Source organism: Lampetra fluviatilis, unplaced genomic scaffold (assembly GCF_964198595.1).
Source record: "Lampetra fluviatilis unplaced genomic scaffold, kcLamFluv1.1 SCAFFOLD_489, whole genome shotgun sequence".
NCBI classification, from domain to species: Eukaryota; Metazoa; Chordata; class Hyperoartia; order Petromyzontiformes; family Petromyzontidae; genus Lampetra; species Lampetra fluviatilis.
The window spans coordinates 7,908-17,500 of NW_027621392.1; positions in this window are offsets into that span (position 1 = coordinate 7,908).

The window sequence follows — 9,593 nt, forward strand, 5'->3', positions numbered from 1 at the left end:
TGGCCCGGATTGCTCTCATGTGCGTTACGGGGCATCGTTTCTCTCGCGCCGAATTCTCTCGAGCTGGGAAATCGCTCATTTTTGCGTCGCCAAATATCGTACGAACGCCGTGAAACTTCCACAGGCTTTTTCAGCAGATTTGCACCTGCACTCAAAAAAGTCAAAATTTTTACACATAGACCCCATCAAACGGGAGAAATTGGCCCGGATTGCTCTCATGTGCGTTACGGGGCATCGTTTCTCTCGCGCCGAATTCCATCGAGCTGGGAAATCGCTCATTTTTGCGTCGCCAAATATCGTACGAACGCCGTGAAACTTCCACAGGCTTTTTCAGCAGATTTGCACGTGCACTCAAAAAAGTCAAAATTTGTACACATAGACCCCATCAAACGGGAGAAATTGGCCCGGATTGCTCTCATGTGCGTTACGGGGCATCGTTTCTCTCGCGCCGAATTCTCTCGAGCTGGGAAATCGCTCATTTTTGCGTCGCCAAATATCGTACGAACGCCGTGAAACTTCCACAGGCTTTTTCAGCAGATTTGCACCTGCACTCAAAAAAGTCAAAATTTTTACACATAGACCCCATCAAACGGGAGAAATTGGCCCGGATTGCTCTCATGTGCGTTACGGGGCATCGTTTCTGTCGCGCCGAATTCCATCGAGCTGGGAAATCGCTCATTTTTGCGTCGCCAAATATCGTACGAACGCCGTGAAACTTCCACAGGCTTTTCCAGCAGATTTGCACGTGCACTCAAAAAAGTCAAAATTTTTACACATAGACCCCATCAAACGGGAGAAATTGGCCCGGATTGCTCTCATGTGCGTTACGGGGCATCGTTTCTCTCGCGCCGAATTCTCTCGAGCTGGGAAATCGCTCATTTTTGCGTCGCCAAATATCGTACGAACGCCGTGAAACTTCCACAGGCTTTTTCAGCAGATTTGCACGTGCACTCAAAAAAGTCAAAATTTTTACACATAGACCCCATCAAACGGGAGAAATTGGCCGGGATTGCTCTCATGTGCGTTACGGGGCATCGTTTCTCTCGCTCCGAATTCCATCGAGCTGGGAAATCGCTCATTTTTGCGTCGCCAAATATCGTACGAACGCCGTGAAACTTCCACAGGCTTTTTCAGCAGATTTGCACGTGCACTCAAAAAAGTCAAAATTTTTACACATAGACCCCATCAAACGGGAGAAATTGGCCGGGATTGCTCTCATGTGCGTTACGGGGCATCGTTTCTCTCGCGCCGAATTCCATCGAGCTGGGAAATCGCTCATTTTTGCGTCGCCAAATATCGTACGAACGCCGTGAAACTTCCACAGGCTTTTCCAGCAGATTGGCACGTGCACTCAAAAAAGTCAAAATTTGTACACATAGACCCCATCAAACGGGAGAAATTGGCCGGGATTGCTCTCATGTGCGTTACGGGGCATCGTTTCTCTCGCTCCGAATTCCATCGAGCTGGGAAATCGCTCATTTTTGCGTCGCCAAATATCGTACGAACGCCGTGAAACTTCCACAGGCTTTTCCAGCAGATTTGCACCTGCACTCAAAAAAGTCAAAATTTTTACACATAGACCCCATCAAACGGGAGAAATTGGCCCGGATTGCTCTCATGTGCGTTACGGGGCATCGTTTCTCTCGCGCCGAATTCTCTCGAGCTGGGAAATCGCTCATTTTTGCGTCGCCAAATATCGTACGAACGCCGTGAAACTTCCACAGGCTTTTTCAGCAGATTTGCACCTGCACTCAAAAAAGTCAAAATTTTTACACATAGACCCCATCAAACGGGAGAAATTGGCCCGGATTGCTCTCATGTGCGTTACGGGGCATCGTTTCTCTCGCGCCGAATTCCATCGAGCTGGGAAATCGCTCATTTTTGCGTCGCCAAATATCGTACGAACGCCGTGAAACTTCCACAGGCTTTTTCAGCAGATTTGCACGTGCACTCAAAAAAGTCAAAATTTTTACACATAGACCCCATCAAACGGGAGAAATTGGCCGGGATTGCTCTCATGTGCGTTACGGGGCATCGTTTCTCTCGCGCCGAATTCTCTCGAGCTGGGAAATCGCTCATTTTTGCGTCGCCAAATATCGTACGAACGCCGTGAAACTTCCACAGGCTTTTTCAGCAGATTTGCACGTGCACTCAAAAAAGTCAAAATTTGTACACATAGACCCCATCAAACGGGAGAAATTGGCCGGGATTGCTCTCATGTGCGTTACGGGGCATCGTTTCTCTCGCTCCGAATTCCATCGAGCTGGGAAATCGCTCATTTTTGCGTCGCCAAATATCGTACGAACGCCGTGAAACTTCCACAGGCTTTTTCAGCAGATTTGCACGTGCACTCAAAAAAGTCAAAATTTTTACACATAGACCCCATCAAACGGGAGAAATTGGCCGGGATTGCTCTCATGTGCGTTACGGGGCATCGTTTCTCTCGCGCCGAATTCCATCGAGCTGGGAAATCGCTCATTTTTGCGTCGCCAAATATCGTACGAACGCCGTGAAACTTCCACAGGCTTTTCCAGCAGATTTGCACGTGCACTCAAAAAAGTCAAAATTTTTACACATAGACCCCATCAAACGGGAGAAATTGGCCCGGATTGCTCTCATGTGCGTTACGGGGCATCGTTTCTCTCGCGCCGAATTCTCTCGAGCTGGGAAATCGCTCATTTTTGCGTCGCCAAATATCGTACGAACGCCGTGAAACTTCCACAGGCTTTTTCAGCAGATTTGCACCTGCACTCCAAAAAGTCAAAATTTTTACACATAGACCCCATCAAACGGGAGAAATTGGCCCGGATTGCTCTCATGTGCGTTACGGGGCATCGTTTCTCTCGCTCCGAATTCCATCGAGCTTGGAAATCGCTCATTTTTGCGTCGCCAAATATCGTACGAACGCCGTGAAACTTCCACAGGCTTTTCCAGCAGATTTGCACCTGCACTCAAAAAAGTCAAAATTTTTACACATAGACCCCATCAAACGGGAGAAATTGGCCCGGATTGCTCTCATGTGCGTTACGGGGCATCGTTTCTGTCGCGCCGAATTCCATCGAGCTGGGAAATCGCTCATTTTTGCGTCGCCAAATATCGTACGAACGCCGTGAAACTTCCACAGGCTTTTCCAGCAGATTGGCACGTGCACTCAAAAAAGTCAAAATTTGTACACATAGACCCCATCAAACGGGAGAAATTGGCCGGGATTGCTCTCATGTGCGTTACGGGGCATCGTTTCTCTCGCTCCGAATTCCATCGAGCTGGGAAATCGCTCATTTTTGCGTCGCCAAATATCGTACGAACGCCGTGAAACTTCCACAGGCTTTTTCAGCAGATTTGCACGTGCACTCAAAAAAGTCAAAATTTGTACACATAGACCCCATCAAACGGGAGAAATTGGCCCGGATTGCTCTCATGTGCGTTACGGGGCATCGTTTCTCTCGCGCCGAATTCCATCGAGCTGGGAAATCGCTCATTTTTGCGTCGCCAAATATCGTACGAACGCCGTGAAACTTCCACAGGCTTTTCCAGCAGATTTGCACCTGCACTCAAAAAAGTCAAAATTTTTACACATAGACCCCATCAAACGGGAGAAATTGGCCCGGATTGCTCTCATGTGCGTTACGGGGCATCGTTTCTCTCGCGCCGAATTCTCTCGAGCTGGGAAATCGCTCATTTTTGCGTCGCCAAATATCGTACGAACGCCGTGAAACTTCCACAGGCTTTTTCAGCAGATTTGCACCTGCACTCAAAAAAGTCAAAATTTTTACACATAGACCCCATCAAACGGGAGAAATTGGCCCGGATTGCTCTCATGTGCGTTACGGGGCATCGTTTCTCTCGCGCCGAATTCCATCGAGCTGGGAAATCGCTCATTTTTGCGTCGCCAAATATCGTACGAACGCCGTGAAACTTCCACAGGCTTTTTCAGCAGATTTGCACGTGCACTCAAAAAAGTCAAAATTTTTACACATAGACCCCATCAAACGGGAGAAATTGGCCGGGATTGCTCTCATGTGCGTTACGGGGCATCGTTTCTCTCGCTCCGAATTCCATCGAGCTGGGAAATCGCTCATTTTTGCGTCGCCAAATATCGTACGAACGCCGTGAAACTTCCACAGGCTTTTTCAGCAGATTTGCACGTGCACTCAAAAAAGTCAAAATTTTTACACATAGACCCCATCAAACGGGAGAAATTGGCCGGGATTGCTCTCATGTGCGTTACGGGGCATCGTTTCTCTCGCGCCGAATTCCATCGAGCTGGGAAATCGCTCATTTTTGCGTCGCCAAATATCGTACGAACGCCGTGAAACTTCCACAGGCTTTTCCAGCAGATTGGCACGTGCACTCAAAAAAGTCAAAATTTGTACACATAGACCCCATCAAACGGGAGAAATTGGCCGGGATTGCTCTCATGTGCGTTACGGGGCATCGTTTCTCTCGCTCCGAATTCCATCGAGCTGGGAAATCGCTCATTTTTGCGTCGCCAAATATCGTACGAACGCCGTGAAACTTCCACAGGCTTTTCCAGCAGATTTGCACCTGCACTCAAAAAAGTCAAAATTTTTACACATAGACCCCATCAAACGGGAGAAATTGGCCCGGATTGCTCTCATGTGCGTTACGGGGCATCGTTTCTCTCGCGCCGAATTCTCTCGAGCTGGGAAATCGCTCATTTTTGCGTCGCCAAATATCGTACGAACGCCGTGAAACTTCCACAGGCTTTTTCAGCAGATTTGCACCTGCACTCAAAAAAGTCAAAATTTTTACACATAGACCCCATCAAACGGGAGAAATTGGCCCGGATTGCTCTCATGTGCGTTACGGGGCATCGTTTCTCTCGCGCCGAATTCCATCGAGCTGGGAAATCGCTCATTTTTGCGTCGCCAAATATCGTACGAACGCCGTGAAACTTCCACAGGCTTTTTCAGCAGATTTGCACGTGCACTCAAAAAAGTCAAAATTTTTACACATAGACCCCATCAAACGGGAGAAATTGGCCCGGATTGCTCTCATGTGCGTTACGGGGCATCGTTTCTCTCGCGCCGAATTCTCTCGAGCTGGGAAATCGCTCATTTTTGCGTCGCCAAATATCGTACGAACGCCGTGAAACTTCCACAGGCTTTTTCAGCAGATTTGCACGTGCACTCAAAAAAGTCAAAATTTGTACACATAGACCCCATCAAACGGGAGAAATTGGCCGGGATTGCTCTCATGTGCGTTACGGGGCATCGTTTCTCTCGCTCCGAATTCCATCGAGCTGGGAAATCGCTCATTTTTGCGTCGCCAAATATCGTACGAACGCCGTGAAACTTCCACAGGCTTTTTCAGCAGATTTGCACGTGCACTCAAAAAAGTCAAAATTTTTACACATAGACCCCATCAAACGGGAGAAATTGGCCGGGATTGCTCTCATGTGCGTTACGGGGCATCGTTTCTCTCGCGCCGAATTCCATCGAGCTGGGAAATCGCTCATTTTTGCGTCGCCAAATATCGTACGAACGCCGTGAAACTTCCACAGGCTTTTCCAGCAGATTTGCACGTGCACTCAAAAAAGTCAAAATTTTTACACATAGACCCCATCAAACGGGAGAAATTGGCCCGGATTGCTCTCATGTGCGTTACGGGGCATCGTTTCTCTCGCGCCGAATTCTCTCGAGCTGGGAAATCGCTCATTTTTGCGTCGCCAAATATCGTACGAACGCCGTGAAACTTCCACAGGCTTTTTCAGCAGATTTGCACCTGCACTCCAAAAAGTCAAAATTTTTACACATAGACCCCATCAAACGGGAGAAATTGGCCCGGATTGCTCTCATGTGCGTTACGGGGCATCGTTTCTCTCGCTCCGAATTCCATCGAGCTTGGAAATCGCTCATTTTTGCGTCGCCAAATATCGTACGAACGCCGTGAAACTTCCACAGGCTTTTCCAGCAGATTTGCACCTGCACTCAAAAAAGTCAAAATTTTTACACATAGACCCCATCAAACGGGAGAAATTGGCCCGGATTGCTCTCATGTGCGTTACGGGGCATCGTTTCTGTCGCGCCGAATTCCATCGAGCTGGGAAATCGCTCATTTTTGCGTCGCCAAATATCGTACGAACGCCGTGAAACTTCCACAGGCTTTTCCAGCAGATTGGCACGTGCACTCAAAAAAGTCAAAATTTGTACACATAGACCCCATCAAACGGGAGAAATTGGCCGGGATTGCTCTCATGTGCGTTACGGGGCATCGTTTCTCTCGCTCCGAATTCCATCGAGCTGGGAAATCGCTCATTTTTGCGTCGCCAAATATCGTACGAACGCCGTGAAACTTCCACAGGCTTTTTCAGCAGATTTGCACGTGCACTCAAAAAAGTCAAAATTTGTACACATAGACCCCATCAAACGGGAGAAATTGGCCCGGATTGCTCTCATGTGCGTTACGGGGCATCGTTTCTCTCGCGCCGAATTCCATCGAGCTGGGAAATCGCTCATTTTTGCGTCGCCAAATATCGTACGAACGCCGTGAAACTTCCACAGGCTTTTCCAGCAGATTTGCACCTGCACTCAAAAAAGTCAAAATTTTTACACATAGACCCCATCAAACGGGAGAAATTGGCCCGGATTGCTCTCATGTGCGTTACGGGGCATCGTTTCTCTCGCGCCGAATTCTCTCGAGCTGGGAAATCGCTCATTTTTGCGTCGCCAAATATCGTACGAACGCCGTGAAACTTCCACAGGCTTTTTCAGCAGATTTGCACCTGCACTCAAAAAAGTCAAAATTTTTACACATAGACCCCATCAAACGGGAGAAATTGGCCCGGATTGCTCTCATGTGCGTTACGGGGCATCGTTTCTCTCGCGCCGAATTCCATCGAGCTGGGAAATCGCTCATTTTTGCGTCGCCAAATATCGTACGAACGCCGTGAAACTTCCACAGGCTTTTTCAGCAGATTTGCACGTGCACTCAAAAAAGTCAAAATTTTTACACATAGACCCCATCAAACGGGAGAAATTGGCCCGGATTGCTCTCATGTGCGTTACGGGGCATCGTTTCTCTCGCGCCGAATTCTCTCGAGCTGGGAAATCGCTCATTTTTGCGTCGCCAAATATCGTACGAACGCCGTGAAACTTCCACAGGCTTTTTCAGCAGATTTGCACGTGCACTCAAAAAAGTCAAAATTTGTACACATAGACCCCATCAAACGGGAGAAATTGGCCGGGATTGCTCTCATGTGCGTTACGGGGCATCGTTTCTCTCGCTCCGAATTCCATCGAGCTGGGAAATCGCTCATTTTTGCGTCGCCAAATATCGTACGAACGCCGTGAAACTTCCACAGGCTTTTTCAGCAGATTTGCACGTGCACTCAAAAAAGTCAAAATTTTTACACATAGACCCCATCAAACGGGAGAAATTGGCCGGGATTGCTCTCATGTGCGTTACGGGGCATCGTTTCTCTCGCGCCGAATTCCATCGAGCTGGGAAATCGCTCATTTTTGCGTCGCCAAATATCGTACGAACGCCGTGAAACTTCCACAGGCTTTTCCAGCAGATTTGCACCTGCACTCAAAAAAGTCAAAATTTTTACACATAGACCCCATCAAACGGGAGAAATTGGCCCGGATTGCTCTCATGTGCGTTACGGGGCATCGTTTCTCTCGCTCCGAATTCCATCGAGCTTGGAAATCGCTCATTTTTGCGTCGCCAAATATCGTACGAACGCCGTGAAACTTCCACAGGCTTTTCCAGCAGATTTGCACCTGCACTCAAAAAAGTCAAAATTTTTACACATAGACCCCATCAAACGGGAGAAATTGGCCCGGATTGCTCTCATGTGCGTTACGGGGCATCGTTTCTCTCGCGCCGAATTCTCTCGAGCTGGGAAATCGCTCATTTTTGCGTCGCCAAATATCGTACGAACGCCGTGAAACTTCCACAGGCTTTTTCAGCAGATTTGCACCTGCACTCAAAAAAGTCAAAATTTGTACACATAGACCCCATCAAACGGGAGAAATTGGCCGGGATTGCTCTCATGTGCGTTACGGGGCATCGTTTCTCTCGCTCCGAATTCCATCGAGCTGGGAAATCGCTCATTTTTGCGTCGCCAAATATCGTACGAACGCCGTGAAACTTCCACAGGCTTTTTCAGCAGATTTGCACGTGCACTCAAAAAAGTCAAAATTTGTACACATAGACCCCATCAAACGGGAGAAATTGGCCGGGATTGCTCTCATGTGCGTTACGGGGCATCGTTTCTCTCGCGCCGAATTCCATCGAGCTGGGAAATCGCTCATTTTTGCGTCGCCAAATATCGTACGAACGCCGTGAAACTTCCACAGGCTTTTCCAGCAGATTTGCACGTGCACTCAAAAAAGTCAAAATTTTTACACATAGACCCCATCAAACGGGAGAAATTGGCCCGGATTGCTCTCATGTGCGTTACGGGGCATCGTTTCTCTCGCGCCGAATTCTCTCGAGCTGGGAAATCGCTCATTTTTGCGTCGCCAAATATCGTACGAACGCCGTGAAACTTCCACAGGCTTTTTCAGCAGATTTGCACCTGCACTCAAAAAAGTCAAAATTTTTACACATAGACCCCATCAAACGGGAGAAATTGGCCCGGATTGCTCTCATGTGCGTTACGGGGCATCGTTTCTCTCGCTCCGAATTCCATCGAGCTTGGAAATCGCTCATTTTTGCGTCGCCAAATATCGTACGAACGCCGTGAAACTTCCACAGGCTTTTCCAGCAGATTTGCACCTGCACTCAAAAAAGTCAAAATTTTTACACATAGACCCCATCAAACGGGAGAAATTGGCCCGGATTGCTCTCATGTGCGTTACGGGGCATCGTTTCTGTCGCGCCGAATTCCATCGAGCTGGGAAATCGCTCATTTTTGCGTCGCCAAATATCGTACGAACGCCGTGAAACTTCCACAGGCTTTTCCAGCAGATTGGCACGTGCACTCAAAAAAGTCAAAATTTGTACACATAGACCCCATCAAACGGGAGAAATTGGCCGGGATTGCTCTCATGTGCGTTACGGGGCATCGTTTCTCTCGCTCCGAATTCCATCGAGCTGGGAAATCGCTCATTTTTGCGTCGCCAAATATCGTACGAACGCCGTGAAACTTCCACAGGCTTTTTCAGCAGATTTGCACGTGCACTCAAAAAAGTCAAAATTTGTACACATAGACCCCATCAAACGGGAGAAATTGGCCGGGATTGCTCTCATGTGCGTTACGGGGCATCGTTTCTCTCGCGCCGAATTCCATCGAGCTGGGAAATCGCTCATTTTTGCGTCGCCAAATATCGTACGAACGCCGTGAAACTTCCACAGGCTTTTTCAGCAGATTTGCACGTGCACTCAAAAAAGTCAAAATTTTTACACATAGACCCCATCAAACGGGAGAAATTGGCCCGGATTGCTCTCATGTGCGTTACGGGGCATCGTTTCTCTCGCTCCGAATTCCATCGAGCTTGGAAATCGCTCATTTTTGCGTCGCCAAATATCGTACGAACGCCGTGAAACTTCCACAGGCTTTTCCAGCAGATTTGCACCTGCACTCAAAAAAGTCAAAATTTTTACACATAGACCCCATCAAACGG